The sequence below is a fragment of the Uranotaenia lowii genome, chromosome 2 (genome assembly GCF_029784155.1).
Source record: "Uranotaenia lowii strain MFRU-FL chromosome 2, ASM2978415v1, whole genome shotgun sequence".
NCBI classification, from domain to species: Eukaryota; Metazoa; Arthropoda; class Insecta; order Diptera; family Culicidae; genus Uranotaenia; species Uranotaenia lowii.
Window position 1 is genome coordinate 209,648,154 of NC_073692.1, and position 24,347 is coordinate 209,672,500.

The 24,347-nt window shown below is 37.4% G+C and overlaps 1 protein-coding gene and 1 long non-coding RNA gene across 2 annotated transcripts in view; one reads left to right on the forward strand and one right to left on the reverse strand.

Annotated features, from left to right (window-relative positions):
• LOC129745714 (uncharacterized) overlaps positions 1-24,347 on the reverse strand; it is a 110,727-nt gene that overhangs the window by 59,051 nt on the left and 27,329 nt on the right. The window lies entirely within an intron of this gene.
• On the forward strand, positions 18,284-22,645 carry LOC129745715 (uncharacterized). Its single transcript, XR_008737172.1, has 5 exons — positions 18,284-18,353; positions 18,514-18,687; positions 21,303-21,544; positions 21,611-21,667; positions 22,428-22,645. It is a non-coding gene; the product is annotated as an uncharacterized LOC129745715 (long non-coding RNA).

A 24,347-nucleotide genomic window follows, 5' to 3' on the forward strand; every position in this document is an offset into this window, starting at 1 on the left:
GCATGGATGAAAATTGATGAAATTTTCAGTGAAGCTACTTAGCAAAAAAGTGTGTACGTGTACAAAATTTGGTGACATCAAGCGGTATTTAAGATGAATGGTGATACGGTCAAAATTTGGTCAAGGGAAAACGCGTGTAAATCGGTGAAATCGTTTATTTAAAAAATCAAATTAAATTTCTTTTTCAAGTTTAATAAGTATTAAATTCAGGAAAAAATATTCAGTTAGGCTTCCGCTTTTCCAAAACCGAATTGCCGGGCCTTACGCTTAACCTCTGCCATCAGATTTTGTACAGTCACCTTGTCCACCTTCTTCGCCGCAGAAAGCCAGTTTGCCTTGAATTGCTGCTCGTCCTTAGCAGTTTTTTGGTCTTCTTTAGGTTCCGCTTGATAATAGCCCAGTATTTCTCAATTGGGTGGAGCTCTGGCGTGTTCTGAGGGTTCTTGTCCTTGGGAACCACCTGCACATTGTTGGCGGCGTACCACTCCATGGCCTTTTACAGTAATGGCAAGATGCCAAATCCGACCAAAACGGTACGGAACATCCGTGTTTTTTTTAGGAAAGGCAGCAGACGTTTTACTCTTTCACGTAAATTTCTTGGTTGACAGTCCCGGAAGCTATGAAAATGCTGCTTTTCAAGCTACAGGTACAGATGGCTTGCCAAACCCGATATTTTTTCGCGAACTTTGACAGTTTCATGTGCTTGAAAATTTCTGCTACCTTTCCCCTTCCTTTTGCCGTATAAAACTCCTGTCCCGGAAGCTGCTTTGGCCGTCGTATATTGTTTATCATCGCGATTTGGAGTCACTACCTTCTTGTAAGTCGATAGTCCGGCTCGTTTTTTTGGCTCGATGCACGGTTGTAGACGATACTCCCAGCTTATTTGCGGCATTTCGGGGAGGAAGGTTAGGATTTCGCTTGAAACTTTAGCGATTTTGCCAGCTTTGCGTGCGAGCAGCTCGGATTTTCGCGATGCGCGAGCAAAATTTTGATACGCTGCTCTTCTTCCTTGGACGGCATTTTGACAACTGAAGAGTGAATTCCAAATTCAAAATAGGAGCAACATTCTACACACACACCTTCAAAATGAGAGGTGTTCACGTTTTTTAAATGCAAAATTGAAAGAAATACGTCAAGTTGATATTGACCAAATTTTGACCGCATCACCCTTGAGCTTCCAATACTGATTTTCATTGACAAAATTTTTTTGGGCAGGATCGAGAAAAATCTAGAAAAGTCCCATTAGGAGACTTGAAAACAGCTGGAAATCATCAATTTGACCAAAGTTCATATGGTAAGTCTTTTAAGAAGTCCTAAAGAACCCAATAGTGAGCTAAAATTTGAGTTAAAGTGAAGATTATTGATTCCATGAAGTTAGAGGAATGTGAGAGCTTTTTTCGAACTCAATCCGAAAATATGAATAGAGGAAGTGATAAAAAAGTGAAATTTTTTTGACCGGTTCTTGTAGCTGACTTATAAATAGGCCTGACTTCATTTCAACAAGGTAGGAAAGCTGCCCACCGGTAAAATGAACAAAATACTGTGGTTAAATCGTGCGCAAAATATTTGGTCCGCTAGTGGAGAGATGTTTCGAAAATTTTTGTAATGGACAGCAAAACGAACTCTTTGCGGTCACCTGGCAAGTTTCCAACCAGAAAGTTTTTGTTGACAAGTCTCGCCTGTATTTCTCGGAGATGACCAAGGAGAAAATATTGAAAGATTTAATGTCTAGTACTTGAGGAGCCTAACTATCTGTGAAAACTGCAAATTGGATGAGGTTTATGATAAATCTGTGCCTATGGCTCGCCCTCCTCTCCGACTTCCTTGGACTCATGATTGTTTGAAACGGCTGATACAGCTTCGTTCAAAATTGCTCCGAAAATTTACTGACTCCAGGTGTCCGTTAATTAAAATGCAACTTAACAACGCTACCAGACAATACCGGGTCTACAATCGACTATGCTACCATCGCTACGTGGATCGCATTCAAAGTGAGCTTCGCCGCAATTTAAAAAATTTTGGAAATTTTGTTAATACCAAACGGAAGGAATTTGGTCTGCTTGCGCAGCTGCATTTAGATGATAGAACTGCCGCATCACCTGCGGAAAAATGTAATCTGTTTGCGGAGTACTTCTCCAGTGTATTCTGAATCTAACCAAAAATCACTGATTAAATTAACGCAGCCATCAGACGATTGGCCATAGATGTGCTAAACCTAGGAATCTAAAGTACTCTACTTCAGCTGGACAGGATGCAATGCCTACTTGCGTGTTAAAAAAGTGCCTCCCTTTACTGTTGAAGCCTCAAACCAAATTTTTTCGATCAGTCCATTGGACTGCAGCAATTTCCTGCCATGTGGAAAAAATGTTTTATGAGCCCAATCTTCAAAAAAGGTGATAAGCAAGAGGTGCGCAATTACCATCGCTAGCTGCCTGCTTGAAAGTCTTAGAGAGAATTGTCAACTATGTCATGTTTTCAGCCTATTCAGACTATGTGCATGAATCAGAACCTATCTAACTAATCGTCGTCTAGCTGTAAAAATTGGATCATCAGAATCTGTAGATTTTATCCCAACTCCAGGGGTACCACAAGGTAGTAACTTGGGCCCGCTGTTGTTCACACTATTCTGCAATGACATAAATTTTCTGCTTGTTGGATGCGGAGTACTATGCGTGTACGCAGACGATTTGAATTTTTTTCTGATCATAAACAGTTTGTCCGATTGTAATACAGCAATTTCTCGATACGGTTGTGAATTGGTGTGCTGGAAACCTCCTAGTTTTGAGCATATCTAAGTGCTGTATCATAACATTTGGACGGAAGAAAAATACTTTCTTGTACTACTATAATATACAAGGCAATGTTTAGAACTTATAAATCAAATAAAGGACCAGGTCATTGTTTTGGATAGTCACCTGACCTTTAAGCGTCATTACTGTGTCACACTTGAAAAAGGCCAACTGAATGCTGGGATTTATCATACGTTTGAGTAAAGAATTTACAGATCCTGTCTGCTTACGAGCTCTGTATTGCTGTCTGATGCGTTAAATTTTCAAGTCTGCAAACCTGGTGTTGTAGCCTTATGAAGCTGTATGGGTAGCGCGTTTTGAAGCGATCCAACGTAAAGTCGTGCTGTATGCTCTCCGTGAGCTGCCTTGGGAGAACCCTTTAAACCTGCCACCGTATACAACGCTGTGCATACGCTTGGGGTTCAGACGCTGTCAAATCGTCATACCATCGCGATTCATCGGCCAATCACTGTTCGTGGCAAGATTCTTCGCAATGAAATCGACTGTTCCTGGACATTATCTCGTTGCAATATATATGCACCAGGAAGAGCTCTCCGACATCGTGACTGGCTTTCACTGGAAAAAAGAAGTACGCGCTATGGCAACAACGACCCCTTACGTTCAGCAAATATAAGCTTCTTACGCTACTGCGCTCTGTTTGATTTTAATGTCTCAACTGCAACCATTATACGCCTGATCAATGTAACCTGCGTGATCAAATGAGAAACAATTAACAAGGACTAAATGTACGATTTCTGTAAATATCGTATTCAGAGAATTATTAAAACATCTACATATGTCAGATGATTTAATTTTCATAAACAATAAACAATAAATACAAAGAAGACTACCTGTAAATGCGACCGCTTTTCCGCACTGCTATTCAATAGGTCCCACAAAGTTGATACTTTGTTTAAGTTGGATCTGGAAACGTGTTTTTACGCAAAAACGATGGTGGAGTGATAAAAAGTCAAATTTGTTATTTTTGTACTGAAAGAGGACAATCGGCTAAATTTGTTTTAACTTCGACCAGAATTTAAGTTCTGAGTAATTTTGAAGGTCAAGCTTCAGGAACCATCAAACGAGATAAAAAATAACCTTGATTTGCAAAAAAGGTGGTTCATAGCATGCATTATAAATGGCGCACGTATTGCCCAAAAATTTATATCGAAAATTTTTTTCATTGGATGCTATCTCAAAAACCACTAAATAGAACATCACAAAAATGTGCATATGTAAACATTACATTACCAGGTAATTTCGCTGGAAATTTCATCATTTTCCATCCATGCATTCAAAATTTATTCACAAAACAAAGTGTTGCTTTTTCAAGTACCCTCCTTAGTTACAGCTCTTCGCCAAAACAAGTGCGCCGATGGGGTACTGGCGTACTGGGTTCGATTCCCGGTATCGGCTTGAAAATAGTTGGGTTTCCTCTTATAAATGACTATATAATAAGAATGCTCAATCAGTTGCCAGCTGCCCAGGTATATACACGGATGCCGGAATACCTGTAAGTAAACTAGCGCTACTGATTGACTAGATCTTCCAAAACATACCTACATCAACACAGCTTTACATTCACTCCATAACAGTTCATACGAAGCCATGGGGTCCGCGTATGTTAGCGCGCAGCATTGGAGATTTGTCGAACTTCATAGACTTAAAAAGGCATGAGCACATACTTAGGCAGTAACTGCGGTGAATCCGTACACCCATGGTAGATAACCAGCATACATACATACATACAATTAATTGCACTTCATTACCAAAACAGATTCATTTTCTCAGCTCCTTGACTATCCTAAAATTCATTTGTTGCTAGCATAATGAGTTGCTCATTTCTTTCACTGATTGCCTGAGGTTTTAGTCAAATGTAGGGGAAAACTGTACAAGACGCACCAGCGGGGTAAAATGGCCCATGTCATTCTTTCTCAAATATACACTAACCTACGGCACAGAGAACAGACGTACAAGCTCGAACAAAAAATCGTCGAAAAAGTGTGTAAAATTTCAAATGCTATCACCAAAAAAAATACGTTAGAAATTGACTTCAAACAGTGCCATCTATTGCGCCGTTCAAAAGTTAAAAATCAACTTGAAGTGCCCAGTTTTCGAAAAGGCGTAATCGTATATGAGCTCACAAAAAATCAATCTAATGTCTCAGTAAAATTGACGGCTTTTATTTATTGCTAAATAAATGAAATCAGAGTTACTTTTAACTTGGCGAAATTTCTCATTCTTTATTTTTGTACTAGGGTGATTTGCCAATCGTTGCACAGCTAAGCACTTTATTTTGGTGTTTATGCTGTATTTTAGTGATTTTAACCAAATTCACTCGATTTTTTTTGTCGATGAACTCATACAGGATTGGTCAACAAGACCCAAAAGTTCAAGTGTTTGAAAAAAGTGACATAAAAATTTAAAAAAATCATTTAAAACAGCTTGTCTGTGCCCAATAGTTGCACAGGCAAATTTTGTGTCGTGCATAATGTTGTCCGATTTTTTCCAATGGTTGCACATTTTAAAAATCAGTCACCATGAGGTCGAATAGGCTGATATTTGTTACGGAAGCTTATTATGAGATCTTCTAGTTCAAATGCAATCTAATTTTTAGTCGGCCCCTTATGAGGGGGAGGGGATCTTCCATATAAACCGTCCAATGCACTTTCCAATTCCAATTCGGCCTCAAAAAAAAACACAAAGCCGCCGGTTTGAGTGTCTGGAATAGCATTTATCACACTTGAAGTTTTCTCAGAAACTCAAATCCACCTCTTAATTTACCCGAAGCCATTTGAGTGGAGTGTTATTTAACCTAATTTGCCCAGTGTTGAGCCTTTTTCTTTATATGTCCTACCAACATAAATCTTTATGTCTTCAAAATCCCATAGAATGAACTGAAAGGTATTTAATGCTTGATTTTTAAGTGGCTATTAACAGGTGAAAAATTTAGAGAACGTGATCTGTTTTGCCCCCTTTTACCCCTATGAAGAAGATCCGATTTTACAAAACAAATGTTTTAGGGCTCACTTGGAAGTCGATCGATTTTTAAAATAATGAATCTCAATTTAAAACTTGAAAATGGACACAACCACGCCCAAAGTTTCAGATCGTTTGACTGATTTATGCTCATGCTATACAGTTTTGTATAAGAACTTTTTTTTCGAAAAGTTAATTGTTTTAAATATCTTTTTCATAGAAGTGGGTTTATTTGTAATTAATGTAACCTCTGCTTCCCGAGAGTTTTCCGGCTGAAAAACTATTTTGGATCAAATTAAGTTTCACAAAGCTATGACTGTTTATTTTTCTGGATGATAAAGGCCAAATAAAGCTTCACTTAGATGTCTCCAGTGACGGCAACTCGACGGCAGATTCGAATTCCTGAGAAAATTGCACGTTATATAAGTAATATTTCGGGTCTTCCAACCTTCGACTTCTAGTTTCTGAGATTAAGGGTCGTAGTTTTCCTTCTGTACAATATTCTGACAATATTAATAACAATATCAAAGGGATCGCTGTTGACATGGAAAAAAATTCTTTTAGATTTGTCGTCACGAAATTAGAGAAACAGATTTTTTCAAAACAGCTTTTAGATTCTTTGCATAAAATGTTGAGTAAATGGTCGGGATAAAGGATTTCAAAATAAATCTGATAAAACAGTAGTTTCTCAAAGCCAATGCAGTTGAGTTGACTTTGACATTTTTCAGACAATGCAAACTGCCCGACTTTCATATAAAGAACTATTATCAATCATATATTAATTATAAAAATAAAAGTAAATAAAAAAATTAAATTTTGAAAACATAAGTTTTTCAACAAGTTTAATAATTTCAAAACTTAATTTTTAAGATTTGACGCTAGAAAAAATAACCATTTGGATATATAAAGTGTCTTTGAATTATTGAATTAATTATTAAAACCAACATTGAGTGCAAAAAATGTGAAAATTCTGATTGTAAAATAATTAATTAAAGTACAGAAATTACCAAAATTACTAGTTAAACGTAAATACCACTTATTCAGAAAAAAGTCATGTCATATCAATAGACAATTCGAGTTGTTTTAGTTGCATGTAGTCAATGAACGTGTTCAATATTGTATGGCAGTTTGTATGGAGGAAGAACTTTTCGCATATACAAGAAATTCAAATAAGTTAGAAATGAATTTTGTTTTAAATTATTGATTTTGCCCATTCCTAAGAATAATTGTTTGCCAGCATGAGAAGTAGCAAAGTATTTCATGAAAAAAGTTATAACAATTTCGAAATAAAAATTCGTTATCCATTGAAAAGTATTGTAAAATTGTAGGTTTTGCTTTCTGAAGCTTTCAATAATTTCATGACATGTTTTTGAATCATCTTACTTGTTGGCTATGCAAAGCAGTATAATGCGATTCTAATTTTCATCTGGTTAACCAGCTTTCAAATTAGCTGGCAATACACTAAAATTAAAAAATATTTACCTTTTTGAATTTTTTGTATGACAACGACTATCATTTCAGAAGTACAAGTTAGGATTAGTTTTTGTTCACATGCAATGTATTTAAAAAATAAGAAATATTTTAAAAATACAAAATTATGATTTTTAACTTTCAGTACATCTCTGATGGTTTTTGAATGAAAATTTGGATTTTTCCGTACAAGCCTCCATACTAATTCAAAACACGTTATAATTCAGGACTTAATCAATCGTTTTCAAAACTTTTATTGCTATTTTTTGTTGTAAAAACATCCAAACAAAGTTATTGGAGGTATACGAATTTATAAATTTGAAATTTCCAAACAAATTTTGCAGCGAAATTATGTACAACAATGAGGCAGGAGGAGATTGAGCGGACCAATTGTTGCACGATCCAACATATTTTCTGGTTAAGTATGGATCATAATTTTTTTTCAAAATCATGTTGCTAAAATTGTCCAACAAACGTTTCGTATAGAAAACTGATATGAAAAATGTTTTGTTCTGACGTAAAACCTTATTTGCCGTAGAAGGAATGTTAAGGTTTTTGTTAACAATTAGCACAAAAATCACGCGAAAAAAACAAGAAAAATTAAAACTGTCGTAAGATGCACACTTACCAGCAGAAAATATCATAAAAGCCTCATTTCATCAGAAAACATTCCGAATTACATGATTCAGTATTATTTTTGAGGAAAAGTTGAAAAACAGCTAAAATATTGACAATTTAAGTCATGCTGTGCAACAATGGGTTAGGGGACAACGATTGGCAAATCACCCTACTATGACAGTTAAGATAACTAACAGCTTTGGTATAAGTTTTCGCACTTCTTGAACAGTAATTTATGGTAGAAAATGTCCAGTCAAATACAAGAACATTCTTGACGATCAGTCTCACCCAGCAGTACTGATTCTAGACATCTTAAAACGGGTTACTTTCACATATCACTTTAGAATCCAGATGTTTTTAACTTTGAATTTCTAACAAATTTGAAGGAAAAAGATAATAACTTTAATGTTCATTTTTTTTCATGCAACATGATGAACGTATAACGAAACTTCAACAGCGATTTTCTTGAAGCATGCTAAGCAGCTCATACGACCTATAGAAAACTGACTGAAACTTAGTAAGCTTTTTTTGACAGTTCCCTTTGATGTGTTTGGAGACATCTGGTGGCCCAGCCAAAAAACAAAAAATGGTTCAAAAAGGGTGTTGGGATTTTTACACAAGTTTTGTGTGCTAGCTTGTACGTCTGTTCTCTGTGCCTACGGCTTCTAATGATGTTTTTCTTCATTTTTATTGTAGCAAACAAGCTTTTTCATCATTCGATATATGAAAAGTTCACAAAATCTACTTTAGTTCTTAGAAACAGAGGAATTAATGGAATTAGCGTGAAACTTGTAATTTTTCATAAGTAACATATAAGGTTTTATGGTAAAACAGCCTGCGCAATCTGACCAAACTACAGCTTATCGTTTTACCACTCATGTGCACTTTCGGAAGACTATAAATATTTTGTTGTATTTTATTAACTTCCTACAAATTTTATCAAAAATCAATCATATGAAAATTGGGGCAGAATGCCCACAAGACCACGTGTTTTACGCTCAAATTCTGAATGCTGTTAACTTTTGAGAAAACCCGAATATCAAAACAAAATGCCATTCTTTTTATTTGCTGACTCCCAAATTACGATAACAATGCATAATTATAACAAATTTCGTCCTTGTTCGAGTTAAAACGGTGCACCAATATTCGATTCGATAAAATAATCGGCCGCCATGTTTGCCGCGATATCACTATATCAGTCAAAAAAATTGAATTTCGTTGCCTACTTGAAGGCGTTTTAAATATAAGGATATTAAAAAGTGTATTTTGAAAAGCGAAATTTTCGATGAGTTTAGCAATACTAAATGATTTTTAGCCAAAGAATGGTAGTTTACAAAAATACAATGAACATGTAATTAAACATTTGGTGTTTCAATAATTACATTCCGTATAATCATTGTTTTTTTTTCATATCACCCTTCCTTTTTGGTGCGTTCTGTCCACTAGTTTTGGCATTCTACCCCGCGGTTTGTTTTCTGGCTGTTTTAGTTTTTTTACAAAAATATAGTCAAAATCGAGTTTTTATCATATTTTTTCTTTTCGATAATACGTAAATTTCATCCTTGAATCGTCGTCAACTTTCAATTTGGTTCTTAAATGATTGGTATCGCTATAAATAGCAATTATGCTTAGCTGGTGCGTTTTGTACAGTTTTACCCTATATATGACTGTTCCGTTCCAATGCAATGTAATCTCATTCTATTGCTACGCGATGCCAAACTCTTACATGCACACGTGGTTTGTCAAACATCAACGGAAGTGAGTGAATATGTGTGACTGTTCCACATAAGCCGCCGGTATCCCTTATAATGTAAGCAATTCTACCAACATCAAAAGGCTATAGAAGCAGCACGGAAAACGTTCGATGGAAGGCAACTTCATTTTCCACTACAACGATCAGCTGACGAAAACATTCGATGTGCATGTTTGTGGGAGTAAACGAGTTTTCTTCACCGGCCCCGGCAGAAATACGGTGATGGTTTCGTTATCAAATCCAATGCTGCGTATCCACACCTGTCCCCGGATTTTCCTTTTTATTCACACCGTTTTTTTTTCTACAATTGGTTCCGAAAGAAAATGGGATCCCTCCTGCGGCTGTCGGTGGTCGTCTGGAATTGACCTTTTTCGTGGCGCTTTAGATTCTTTTTTTTTTTTGCCCCTAGTAGCGTACCAATGCGATTGAAGTTTACGGTTAAAAACAACATTTGGTCAGCTTTCGAACTGTCCCTCCATCTAGCGCTAATGATGTTTTCGTTATCAGGACGAACTGTCCGACTCAGAGGGAAAAGGAACTACCAACCTGCTGCTACAAAGTTGATTATGTAACGTCTCGCGGAATGTGTCTTCATTTTGAATGTGGGATCTTCATTAACACTGACTGCAGTTACATCAATGTTTATTCGTGTTTAGTTTGTAAAGCTAGTGTGAAAAGTAGCAGTTACATCGGACAGTTTAGGTGAATGTCAAAATATAGAATAGAGATGTACCGAATATTCGGCCGGCCGAATAGTCCGAATATTCATTTTAAAAATTCATACAATTAATTAGTTGTCAAATTTTTCGAATGATACCAACAGAAATGTTGAAAATGCTACACAATCATCAAAAACTAATGGCTTCTGTAATACGTCTTAGTGTATCCGTGAATCTATAGACTAGAGATGTACCGAATAGTGGTATTCGGCGAACGGCCGAATACCGATTATCGACCTTTTCAACTATTCGGCCAAACGAATATTCGGTCGAATATTCTAATGAGTCTTAAATAAAAAAAAACTTAAGCGATTATTTCAATGCTTTCTATTTCTTTCATATTAATACCCCTCATATTTTTTAGTCGATTATTTCCAATCAGATGATATATATTTTTTAAGTAGGGGTCTTTCTGATTTTTAAAATGTCACCAATAACTGAAAAGAAATCAGATGACTAGTCGCTTCTAAAGCGTTTATCACCAAAGAGATTGCGTTCTTGTGAAATCTGGGATAAAACATGTCGAAACATGTGCCAAGATATTTGAAATTGCTTCTCTGATATTGAGTTAGATGAAGGTTGAATTTGAGCAAGATATCTTCAAAATAGTTGTTGAAAAGATAGATGAGCATACCACCTTAAGCGTACCATACTTTCAGCCACACGTATCCACACGGTCAGACATTCAGGACGATTCTTGAAACAAAAAAAATATTTAAAAAGGGCAAAATTAATTTACATTATGAAATTTTGAAAAAATCGTTATTGAACACAAAATCTAAAAATTTTGAAGAGGATTTTTGTTTTTTATTTGTTTTAGCCAATAATCTGAATAAACCCGAGCTTAACTCAGGAAGTTTCAAATAATATTTGGAAATTCCGGCCAGATTTGACTTATCTGGATTCTTTGCTGGATTTATGGGCAAGCTTGAATATATCCAGAAAATCTGGAACAAACTACCATCAAAGTAAAAAGCGATACCGTTCAGCATCCTCCTGTACGATGTATAGTGAAAGATAAGCGGGTACACCTAATATAGGGTTGCCATCCGTCCCGCAAAAGCGGGACATGTCCCGCTTTTTTGATGAATGTCTGAAGCTGTCCCGCTTTTTCCTCAAAATGTCCCGCTTTTTTCATGGAAAACTTGTACAAAATTCACTGACTTACACTGGAAAAAATCAAACTTTATGCTCAATTTCAATTCATTAGTTCGACACAAAAAAAAATTGGATAAGTCTTTTTCCTGAAAAAAAAGCATCAATTTTTCAGATTTTACATAAGAAAATACTGAATAGCCCTAAAGTTACAATAAGATTCTGATTCAATTAAGCGTTCTTGGAGCACGTTTAACAAACAACTTAAAAAACTTTGGTATGAAGAAACTATTGTTTAAAATGCTTCCAAATGATTAAAGATCTTAATTTTCCAAAAAACCATAGTTAAATTGCATTTCATACACCACCTTTTTCGACTCAATTGGATCCAAAGTATACAATCATGGAAGTTTTTTTTTTAATTTCAAATTTTCAAAACAAACTTGTCGGGCTTGTGATATAGCTCAGTTGGCAAGTCAGTTGCTTCCAGAGCCGATGTTCGAGACCCAAGAGTAAACATCGATCACAGTTGTACAGGGTAATTTTATCAATGACTGTACGCCAATTGCATCGTTTATATAAGTCACGAATGACAAAAAGATGTTAAAACTATATAATCGAAACAAAAAAAACAAGTTTGAATTATATTTGTTATTGCATGCATTTTACGCGATATAAAATTTGCCGTTTACATGTTGGACTTGAAATATATCCTTCAAATAACGTGTTAGTTTGCGAGATCTGTGGAAAATATCGGTGTTTATGGCAAAAAAAAGTATAAATAGAAGACACGCAAGGAAAACTAAGAAAAATTAATCTGCGTTTGAAAAACCTTATTGTACTTTCTATGAATAACTTTTTCTGATGGTTTGCGTACAAGTTTGGGCAATATAATTAAGCTTTTTTAAGAGTTTCTTAAATGTCCCGCTTTTTTCGGCTGTGTCCCGCTTTTTTGTCATGAAATGTCCCGCTTTTTTCTGAAAGTATCTGGCAAGCCAAACCTAATATGTTTTGCTGAAACCATAAGTTTTCGATGATTGTGTAGCTTTTACAACATTACGTTTGGATATTTAAAAATTATACCAAATTATTTGAAAAATGTACAGGTCTGTAGTAGATATTCGGCCTATTCGGCCGAATACTAAGCTCAACTATTCGGTGAGCCGAATATTCGGCTTAACGATTTTTCGGCGGTATTCGACGCCGAATATTCGGCCGACCGAATATTCGGTACATCTCTACTATAGACAGTCATACTTTGATTATCATTTATTGCAGGGTTTCTTGATATATCAAGACTTGCCCAATAATTCCAATAAATAATTCGAAATTTGTCACATTTGGCCGGGCTGCCAGACATTTCTCAAAACTTCCCGGATTTTGTCTGCAGATGTGTATATTCAAATTATTTGCTAAAACAATTAATAAACTCAAATTTGTCTATGAAAATTGTTAGATTTTGTGTTCAAAACCTTTTTTCTTTAATTAAAAAAGGAACACAAATTTTTGTTTAATTCTTAGATACGATTTAAACATTTCTCCCGTGATTCAATGAAAACTTTAAATTTCAAGCTCTCCTTTACTCTCCTTTTGTGCGTTATGGCCTAGATTTTGTTCAAATTTACCCTTTGACCGTGTGGTACAAAGTATGAAATGCTAAAGGTTAAAGATAATCGTTCTTTTTAACAACTAAACATTGAAGATATTTTTCTCATCTTCGACTTTCATCTGATATCCTTCCAGTAATTGGTAACATTTTGAAAATCAGAGAAACCCATTTGAAAAAGATCTTGGTAATAAGTATCATCTGATTGAAAGTAAATCGAATCAAAAACCTAAATTACATTAGGATGGTAGAAATAAAAGAAAACTGGAATAAGTAATCGCTTTTGTATTTTTATTAAAAACTCGACATAATATTCGGCCGAATATTCGTTTGGCAGATCAATATTCGGTATTAGGCCGTTGGCCGGATAACTCTTTCTGTACATTTCTAATAACGAATAATCCTTTGTTCAAGAAATAGTGATGTTCTTAATTTAGATAAAAAAAAATCAATCTCTTTTTAAAGATTTGAGTTTTTCCATTGGTTTGTCCAATTTGATCAGTTTAAGAAAATAAATTTTTGATTCAATAGAATTCTTATGAGTTCTACAGAAAACACAAGAAAATATATGTTTCACTCATGTGCTTTTTCTCGCCATGATTTTCAATCACTTTCATTGATGGGAATTCGTTGTTCAGTATCTTTTGGTCAACGCAGAATTTCTTAAGCTAGTTCCTACTTCTTATCACGGAGAAAAAAGACGACTGTTGTTCCAATTATCTCAGCTAGTTATACCGATCATCAAAGAGTAGTTGGTTTCTTCGCATCCAACTATAAATATAATAGATTCAATTACAAACTTCTGATTGACTATTGTAACCAACTTTGAGTATAATAGATTCAACTGTAATGGTATAATGGATTCAACTATAAATATGATAAATTCAACTACAAATGTATGATTGATTTCACACATTGAAATTTAAACATAAAAAATTCAACTATAATTTTATCATTGATTGTGCGATACTTACACATAGACACACTACATGTGGTGAGAGGTTGAACAGCAGTACCGAATAAAAATCTCTTTTTTGCCGATTGGATCGACACCAAGGGGATGACATACCTATCCTTTGTCATTGAATTTGACAACCATCAAAATTACGGCCCCACGATTTTCTGGGCCCATAACAAACCTGACGTTTTGCTGTCAATGAACCGGACTAAATGTAAAATCATAGAGAATCACGAATGATTACATGAACCATCATTCTGGTTCCTCATTGGATGAAATTTTGACTTTTTCAACTCCGTACTGCTTTGAGAGGAAAACACCATAAACGTTTCTCCCGATAGATAGCAAAAAAGAAAAAGATTCTTGTTCGCAAGAAGAACCAGATTGCAATCCCCCTGATCAACACCGAAACTCAACTTCAACCAGGTCCGTCCAAGCATAGTTTTTTATTTTCGATAAATCAGGTTAACTTTTGGTGAATGTAATGGACTTCCCGGCTGGGCGCAGACCAAAGACGGTCAACTTCGGTTTTCGGGGTCAACAGCACCAGAAGCTTTATGTTGCTCGAGATCTCCCAGGATCAGGACGGCGATGGTACTTTACCGGAACAGAATGCCGCAAACCTGGAACGCTGGAGCGGCATGTTGAAATTATGTTGTTTGTATACGTGTATGTGTTAACGAAAATATGTTTATTGCTAAACAATTTTGTTGAATAAACAGTTGAAATTTAAATTACAAAGAAACAGAGCTCAAAAAGATGAACTTCAATAATAATGGTGGCGAATATTTTAATTTAATTAAATATAGGGTAAAGGACCCTAAGACAACGGCTTAAGGAAGCTTTTTTCATTATTTCAATAGAATTGCCTTCCACGTTGGTTTAAAACTGATGTTTAGTAATTGAACTATATTTCTAATACTGTTTTATGAAACTATGGAGGAAAATGATCAATCCATTACGTACTTTTTAGTCAATTTATTATTTATTTTCCTCATACAAGTTCCTTCATTGTCGTACCAGGTTCCTAATTCCGTCGTACAAGGAGACCGAAATTATCTCAATTTAGTACACCCTCTTCAGAAATACATTTAAAATTTTGCGGTTGCGGTTCATGCAATTGGCATTAGCTTACATCGAACGGATCAACCGCACAGGATAACAGCAGAAGTTCTTTCAAGTAACCAGTCGCAATAATTCATGGCTAGGATAGCTTTATTGTAAACAGGTCTACCATTGCTTGGCTAATGCATCTGCAGACAGCAAAATATTATACCTTCTATTCAATTATACCGAAATTGTCTCAAACTATTCCTCCCTCATGAGGTATAGATTTGAAATTTTTCGGTTGCGGTTCATGCAAATGCTATTATTTACTTCGCACGGATCAACCGCGCAGGATAACGGCAAAATTCGAATGAGATCTAAGTCGCAATAACATGGTCTTGCCAAGAAATCTCAAGGTAGCGTTATTGTAGCTAGGTACCATTGCTTGGCTAAGGCAATTGCAGGCAGCACAATATTACTTACTTACTTAATGATCCCGCGCCGATCCTCCGGTGCATAGGGCCGTGGTAAAAGACCTCCACTGTTGACGATCCGGAGCCAGCGTCTTCACCTGGTCCCAGTCAAGATTTTCGTCGACAGTTCGGATTTCAGCGGCTAGGCTTCGCCGCCACGAGTTTCTGGGCCTGCCTCTTCTTCGATGACCTTCTGGATTCCAATCTAGCGCCTCTCTGCAAATCTCGTTTTCATCTTTTCGCAGCGTGTGCCCAATCCATCTCCACTTACGTTCTCGAATCTCGATTTCTAGCGCCCTTTGATGACACCGGCGATGTAGTTCCTCATTCGAGATCCAGTTGCCAGGCCACCAAGCGCGGATGATATTCCGCAGGCAGCGGTTTACAAATACTTGCAGTTTTCGCGTCGTCACCGCATATGTGCACCAAGTTTCGCACCCGTACAGCAATACGGATTTGACGTTTGAGTTGAAGATTCGGATTTTTGTTCGTAGAGAGATCTGGCGTGACCGCCAGATGTTTCGGAGACTCGCAAACGCAAATCGGGCCTTTCTGATCCGGGTTTCGATGTCTTTCCTGGTACCACCATCAGGCGTTATCTGGCTACCAAGATACTGGAAGCACTCCACTTTCTCAACTTGTTGCCCAGCTACCATGAAACTGGAGGGATTTCCTGTGTTGATCTCCATCGACTTGGTCTTTCCGACATTGACTTTGAGACCTGCTGCCTTGGAACTTTCGGTGAGGTCGTCGAGTTTGCTCTGCATATCCGGTTGCGTTTGGGCGAGCAAAACAATATCGTCAGCCAGGTCAAGGTCGTTCAGATGCTCCATTGTTGAAGGATTCCACGGCAATCCTCGGTTCGGTGCACAGTCGATCGATCCAGTCAGAATCTCATCCATTACGATTAGAAAAAGTAGCGGTGATAAAATACATCCTTGTCTCACTCCAGCAGTTACCGGGATTGGTTCGGACAAGACACCATCGTGCAAGACCTTGCATGAAAATGCCTCGTATTGTGCTTCGATGAGATGGACTAGTTTCTCTGGGACCCCTCGTCGCCTTAGAGCCGCCCAGATGTTTTCATGGTTGAGTCGGTCGAATGCTTTTTCGAAATCAACGAACACCAGCAGAAGAGAGTCCTGGAATTCGTTGATTTATTCCAGTATGATTCGTAGCGTTGTGATGTGGTCCACACATGATCGTCCGGATCGGAATCCAGCTTGTTGCCGTCGGAGTGTAGCGTCGATTTTCTCCTGGATCCTGTTCAGGATCACTTTGCAGAGTACTTTAAGGGTTGTACAGATCAACGTTATGCCTCGCCAGTTACCGCACTCTGTCAGGTCTCCTTTCTTCGGGACCTTTACGAGGATACCCTGCATCCAGTCGGCCGGGAATGTTGCAGTATCCCAGATGTCAGCGAAAAGACGGTGCAACATTTGTGCTGACAGGGCAGGGTCGGCTTTCAGCATTTCAGCAGGGATACAATCGATCCCAGGTGCTTTGTTGGATTTCATGTTTTTGATTGCCGCTTCTATTTCAGCCAGCGAGGGCGCTTCCGAGTTGACGCCATTTATGCGACTTACTGTAGGCGCCTCGAGCTGCGGGTTCTGTTGGCCATCGCTATTCGTGACTCGGAAGAGTTGTTCGAAGTGCTCAGTCCATCGTTTGAGCTGATCTGTTCGATCGGTCAATAACTGACCTGCTCGGTCTTTCAGCGGCATTCTTGCATTAGTCCTTGCACCACTGAGGCGGCGAGAAATGTCATAATATTAGGCCTTACAAATTGAATCCACCCTGCAAATGTATTTTCTACCAACACACTCTCCAACGGACAGGGCTGCCATGATCCAGGATTTGTCTGTAAGAAAAAATTTCATAACATTCACACAGACATTTAACACAAATTACAATGCACAAATTTACACAGAGACTACCCATATTTAAAGAACATCAACATTTTTAATAGAACTATATGTTTTTCTTCGTAATGAGACTGAATAGTAAGACATCTGAGGAGAGGCAGAATCACATTTGCGTTTTGTCAACATGTGTATTCTTATACATGTGGGAACCCTGGCGAAGGATATCGAAACAAAGCAACGCCATCCCTGTCAGGAAGGTTTGCTCAATCGGGCCGATTGCAAAACAGACATGGCGGCACTCGAATTCTAGCGGTTAGAATTCGGTTCGTTTTCGGCTCGATTTCCATCCGCCTGCTCGATTGCTCGAAAACAGACGATATTTTTCGCAGTGCTGCGATGAGCAAAACGAAACACGAGCAGTTTTCAATCGCAGCAATCCGGGTGCGTGTTTTGTTTTGGTGCGTTATTGTTGTGAAATGTGTTGTGGAATTTGGTCGCAGTTCGGTTTCTGCTTTTTCCGTTGTTCCTGTTCAGAAATGCTTTGAGCGCCGTATAGAAGAATCCATTGTCCGGCGATAATTTAATAATAAATGTTTAGATTGATTGAATTCCAATGGCGTGTTCGTAAATTGATTGTTTTGGGTGATGTCAAATCACTTTCCAATGTTTTGCATACGATTGTTTATAATTTACGAACGCCAGCATCGATAAAAAATCGCTTCGATAAAAAAAAAACAATTTACGAACACGCCATTAATAATCAAGTTTTGTTTATATAATTTTCTAATCCATTATCGTCCCCATAGAAAATATCGGACCATACGAACAAAGCTTCCAAGGAAATGTCAACACGGTACGGGCGCTGGTGGAATGTCATCCTGGACATCGTATTATGATTCGGATCCGGATCCCAGGTGGTGGCTTCACTTTTAGATCACTTATAATTAGTTTTTGCCGTGGTACTTCATAGTGAAAAGCAAGGTAAGTAGCGTTGTCACAATTATTTACTATTTTCTTATTAAACTGATGATTTAAATTTTAATTCTTGTGGATTCACTCTAGATTCAATTTTCAAAAATGTTTGATTGATTGAATTGTAAATAATCAAGTATTATTTATATTATTTTCTAACGAATTATAGAAAACATCGACCCATTGCAAACAAAGCTTCCAAGGAAATGTACACACGGTATGGGCTCTGGTGGAATTTCATCCCGGACATCGTACCCGGATCCGGATCTCGGCTCAGAAGTGGAGGCTTAACTTGGATTACTTTTAATCAGTTACGGTGTGATACTTCAAAGGGGAAAGCAAGGTGAGTACTGTTGTCACAATTCTTTACTATTTGCTAATTGAACTGATCATTTTCAATATTTAAGTTTTGATTCTTGTGGATCAAAACTAGATTCAAATTTCGAAAATGTCTGATTGCTTGAATTCTACAAACCAAAAAAAAATTCAAATTAATCGTGACAGAACCGCTGAGACTTCATTTTTTTTTTAATATTTTTTTAAAATTATCTAATTTTAAATCGTACAACACCTATATGTATTTGGTCAAGAATTAAATTTAACTTAATCCTAATTTCACAGCATTTGTGAATCGCCTACAGCGTAGCGATACATACAAGTTTTAAATAGAAATTTCAATTTTTGAACATGTTAACTTATATATGTTCATATGCCGATAGGTTAATTGGGTTATTCCAAATTAGTCTTAACTAACGAGCCTATAGTATGTCTCTTTAGTCTTAACCTGGGGGAGGAAGACTGAATAAAAAAAGAAAAAAATCTTTCAAACGTCAAATTTCTCTCATCAATCTACCGACCAGTGCGAAGGTTCAAAATTTTACTATCTTATTTAGTGATTTTTAATAAAACTTGTTTGATGCTGAAAAGTACTTGTTTTGCATAAAACAATGATTTAATTAGGTTTTGTTTTGCTCTGGCAAACTCCTGCATGATCAGGCGTATTGAGTCGCTCAAATTTCGTCAAAGTTTTTAAGCTGATAAATAAAAATGGTTTGATTAATGGTTGTTCTAAAAATATAGCTAAATCTAAATTAAGCACCTAACCAACTGAGTTACATGACTCGTTACACGAAACGGATCATCTAAAGTTTAAATTTGAACGATTACAAATCTTTTCAACAATTGCTGGCTTTTTGCCGAACAGTAAAAAAACGATACAGAAAACGATACAGCAAATTTCAGTCTTCCTCCCCCAGGTCTTAACCTCTTCGAAAGCAATTATTGATACCTGGCATCGCTTAATTGTATCCCATCTGTCAACAAACCAAAATTTCAAAATTTGTTTGTTTAAGGTTTGTTTACCTAGTTTACCTCAAACGGTTTTATTGATTTGTTTTTAGTTAAAGCAGTAGTGCGAGGATCAGATGGAATAATAAAATTTAGTTTACATATTTAGTTCCTGAAACAGTTCCACAAAAAGGATAACCCAATCGAGAAGGATTTGGCCAAAAGCAGCAGCAGTCGGAAGTTGAAAAAAACTCAGCGAGACCATCGATGGCGGATACGCAAAGTATGATGGGGTGGAATTCAAAGGATTGGTGGTCGTGTCCAAGAAAGTCTCCACTTTCAAACATCCAGCTGATTCGGGAAACTTTTTCGTCCGTGCTAACAAAGAGACCACTTCGTACTCGGCATCGAGCAGGAGGCTTAGACACTCAAAGCCGCTGATGTGATTTGAGCGATGCTAAATATGTGAAGCTAGGGGTCTCAAAAGGTGCATGTCTTGTCTGCATTCAATGAAGCAACTTCAAGGTTTGTGGTACCAATTCTTCATTATTATTGATTTTCGTCCTAACTAATTTATTTCTTCAATTAGGTTGGACTTGTCTACGTAAGAAGATTTGCATGGCTTAGGAGACTTAATCATTTTCAAAAAATTGGTTGAATTTCTGAATTGGTGGAATCACAACCACAAACTTGAACCACGACCTGAAGTACCTGAAATGAACCGACTCATCGAATTACGTTAAATATTACTGCTCGTTTAGAGCGTTGGAACAACAAAGAACCGCATGATGTTCTTCAAACCCAGTAAAATGTGTGTGATAACGGATTGTATGAGAGTGTCCTGCTTTGCGCAGTTAAAGCGGCTTTATGTATCGGATAACGGCCGACAACAGTGACTGTTGAAGGTTTGCGAGTTGCCTGAATGTCTTATCGCGTGTCAGTCAGACAACTGTCCTAATTTGTTTTATCAGCAATATCATGGGAAGAGTGAGTATCACTGAGTTCAAAGTGTTAGGAAAACAAACATCAATTCAACACTACAAACCTTGAAAGGTTGAAAAATATAATATATTGATCATTTCATCGTGTCTTCTTAATTTACAGGTCAATTGTATTTTCTGCCCTCCAGTCAGCGGATCGGGCATTTCATAAATGGCTGTTGTTAGCCTGTGTAGATCTGGAGCTGACGAACCAATTATTAACAGGAAATACCGCATGATATTCTAACGATTCCGTTAGCGGTCGTTTTAGAATACCACGAATAACGGCACATTTTAAGGAATTCAGTACAGAATCGGTCAGCGGTTGGTAGGTATTTTAGATATTTTTACTTTCATACCCTTAATGGAACACTCGAATAGTTTTCGTTTTCATATCACGAATGAAATTAGAAAATATTTTGAAAGAAAAATCAAATAACGTTGTTTTTTTCAGATTTTTGCCACGGATTTTTTCAGAACCTAGATTTCGTGGTTGCAAAGATTATGTAAGTAAAATTCTGAATCTTTTTTTTTTATTATTTTACTCTTATGAAAATCTAAATACTTTAGACGCAAGTTTATTGTCTTGTAGCGTTATGGAAAATATAATTTATGCTTATGAAAATTTTTAATCCGCTGAAAATATTATTGTATTTTTCAAAGTCTTTTGACATAATTTTGTTGTTTTCAGATCGCACAGGCGGTAAAGAACATAACGGGACCATTGGACCGTTATAGCGTTACCGTTCCTCCACAACACATCAAACACAACGTGGTAGAAAATATTCCGGCCCCAACAAGGGCCGCCATTCCCTCGGTGGCTGCGTCAACAATTTCTGGTATAGAAAACATCTCCCCACCAGCCGGTCATCCATTAACGATTAATACTAAACGACGAAGAACCGAATAAAGGACATTCGTGTTCCTTTCTACGTAAGGATTTATTTGAAACATTTTTGTTATTATTTTTACCTTCTATTATTTTTTTTAATCTTTCAGATTCTATAGAATATTCACAAACTGCGCTTCGAAGGTCCCACCTAAGAAAAACCCTTGGTAGGTTGCTTGGAATGTCTTATTTCTCACCACTCCCCCACCAAATAGAAGAGAAAATTGAATTGAAAAAAAGGGTCACCGATAGTGAAAGTCATTACAATTTTCATGTTGTCATTATTCATTGTACATTATAATAGTTGTTACTTTCAATAGGGTATAATTCGTTTGGTTAGGTAGCTGGTTGGTTGATTAAGTTTTATAGAATTGAAAATAGAGAAAAAGTGTTAGAAGTATTGCGACGTTAGATAAAGGTTATAGTATTCGCCTTTCCAATGCTCTAGTAGGTGTATATTTTGTTGGCTTATTCTTAAATTAAGCATTTTACTAAAACTAGAGGCTCATTGAAATGCATCTATGGAAATAGATAGTAGAATGTATGATTTTGAAGAACAACTATGAGTAGGTAGTCCAGATAACTGATTTCGGGCATTTAAAAGTAGGCACATGGTATATTTTAATAGAACCCCTATGTAAACTTAGTATAGGTTGTCAGAGAGGCTGACCACAAAGAGTAATGAGGTTTTAGAAGAACAGCATTGTGCATTTTATGTTCTGTTGATGAGTAGACTTTTTTTTATCAAGGAAGTTAAACTGCCAGGGTCATTCTTCCCTAACAGATGAGTAGACAATATCAATCAAGCTATTTAAGCTAGATTTATTATTAGTTTGGGCTAGGCTTCTTATTGTATATTGATAGATGATATTAACTAATATCATATTTTTCTTTTCCTTTTTTTCTCTTTTTTCTTTTTCTTTTTAGTATTTCTTTTCATGTCACCTTCTGTTGATGACGAATGAGCTTCGAATTAGGTAAACTCGAACAACCCTCAAGCCATCTCCTCACAACATTGGTCCTCGAAGATGGTTTCGCATGATGTGGTTGTCATCCCGAAGACTTTATCAACACCTGAAAACAGACGAATCGCTGAAAAAATAAGCTTGTATTGTATTTAATATAAGCTATGATTTAAAATATAAATTAGAAGAAAAAAAAACCAGAAAAATAAAAGAAAAACAAATGAAATAATTTCTAGCTTTTTGTTCAAAACCGAAAAACCTGAATGAATGGCAACCATGGTAATCGGCCCAGAAACGGTTTGAAAAACCGTTCGGTTTCGGTCCGAAATCGGTCCTTTCTTTCGGATGTACGCCATCGCAATCGGTCCGGAAACGGCTCGAAAAATCATTCGGTTTCGGTCCGAAATCGGCCCGTTTTTTCGGATGGACACCATGGCAATCGGCCCGGAAACGGTTCGAAAAATCGTTCGGTTTCGGTCCGAAATCGGTCCTTTATTTCGGAGGGACGATGGCAATCGGCCCAAAAACGGTTCGAAAACCGTTCAGATTCGGTTGGAAAACGGTCCGCTTGTTTTGACATTTGATCTGCTCGAACTGGTTGAGAAAACTTATCGTCGTCCGAAAAAGTGTTTCATTTTCGCGCGATTTTCTACTAAAGTCCGCCCGATTTCTTATACGATTTCGGACCGATCGAGCAGATGTACGGACAAAAATCGGGCCGATTTCGGGCGATTTTTTCTGACTGGGATGTTGATGCGTGTAATGCGCATTAGACTGGTTCAGCTCATCTATTCGAGTTTTTTACGAGCGATAAAACTTTTCGACTTTTTCATTCATACTGTAATATGTCAAAAATGACAAAACATTTTGGGGGACCTTTCGGAGGATGAATAGAGAACGTCGACTGATCTCTTTGGTAGTTGGTTTATTACTCTACTATGTACAAAGCCAGATTGGCGAACGAGTGTGGTGAACAATGCGTGTTCGATCAAAAGTGTCGATCGAGTGTCGTGTGTAGGTAGTGTGTGTGTGTGGTAACGATCGTTCGATCGTGTGATGTGTCGGATGATGATTGGTCGGATAATTTATAGGGTAATTCGACAATTGTTGCCACAATACTCCCCTTTTAGTTTTTCAATAACGACGAGGGATTCGTACATGGCGTCCGAAGAGAGATTTGTACGGTGTTGGTTCCGGATCGGGATAAGGCTTCGGTTCAGTTGCGCGTGCTGGTTGTGGTTCGGCGATCGGTGCTGGTGAGGGTTCATCGGCCTGGACGAACGCGGCTTTCAGTCGCTCGATGGAGATTGGAGAAGGCTTACCGTTGATATCGATGATATAAACCTTCTTTTTTGTACTTCCCTTTGCAGTGAACAACTGGTCCGTTCTTATTGGATTCAGAAGCTCACGTGGTGTGGGTGGAATTACCGAAATGTCGATGATGATGATGATGATGGATTATGTTCGTTCAGGATAACGGTAGTTTGGGTGCTGGTGGGCTGCACGTGGTTTAGTCTTCTTTACGACGGGTGTAGGTTACGAGACTGCCGTCGTAAAAAATGCACGGGACATTTGGATTGTCCCCTTTTTGTTTCTCGCACTTGGTTGCCTTTGCGCCGTGCCGGTAGTGGAACCAGCAGATCCAACGACGATTTCCTTTCGGTGTGGGGGCTCGACTTTCAGACCGGATTCTGGAACGGACGCGGGATCGTCCTCTAGCACGGAAATCACCAGACAACACGTCCTCTAGCCGCCTTGAAAGGGCATCGATGCGGCTCTCCAAGGTGGCAATCGTGGTTTTTTCACTAGCACTCACAACGGCAACTTCATTCCTGGGTGCTTCGAGGATTTTATCTGCGACTTTAGCTTGGTCATCGAGGGA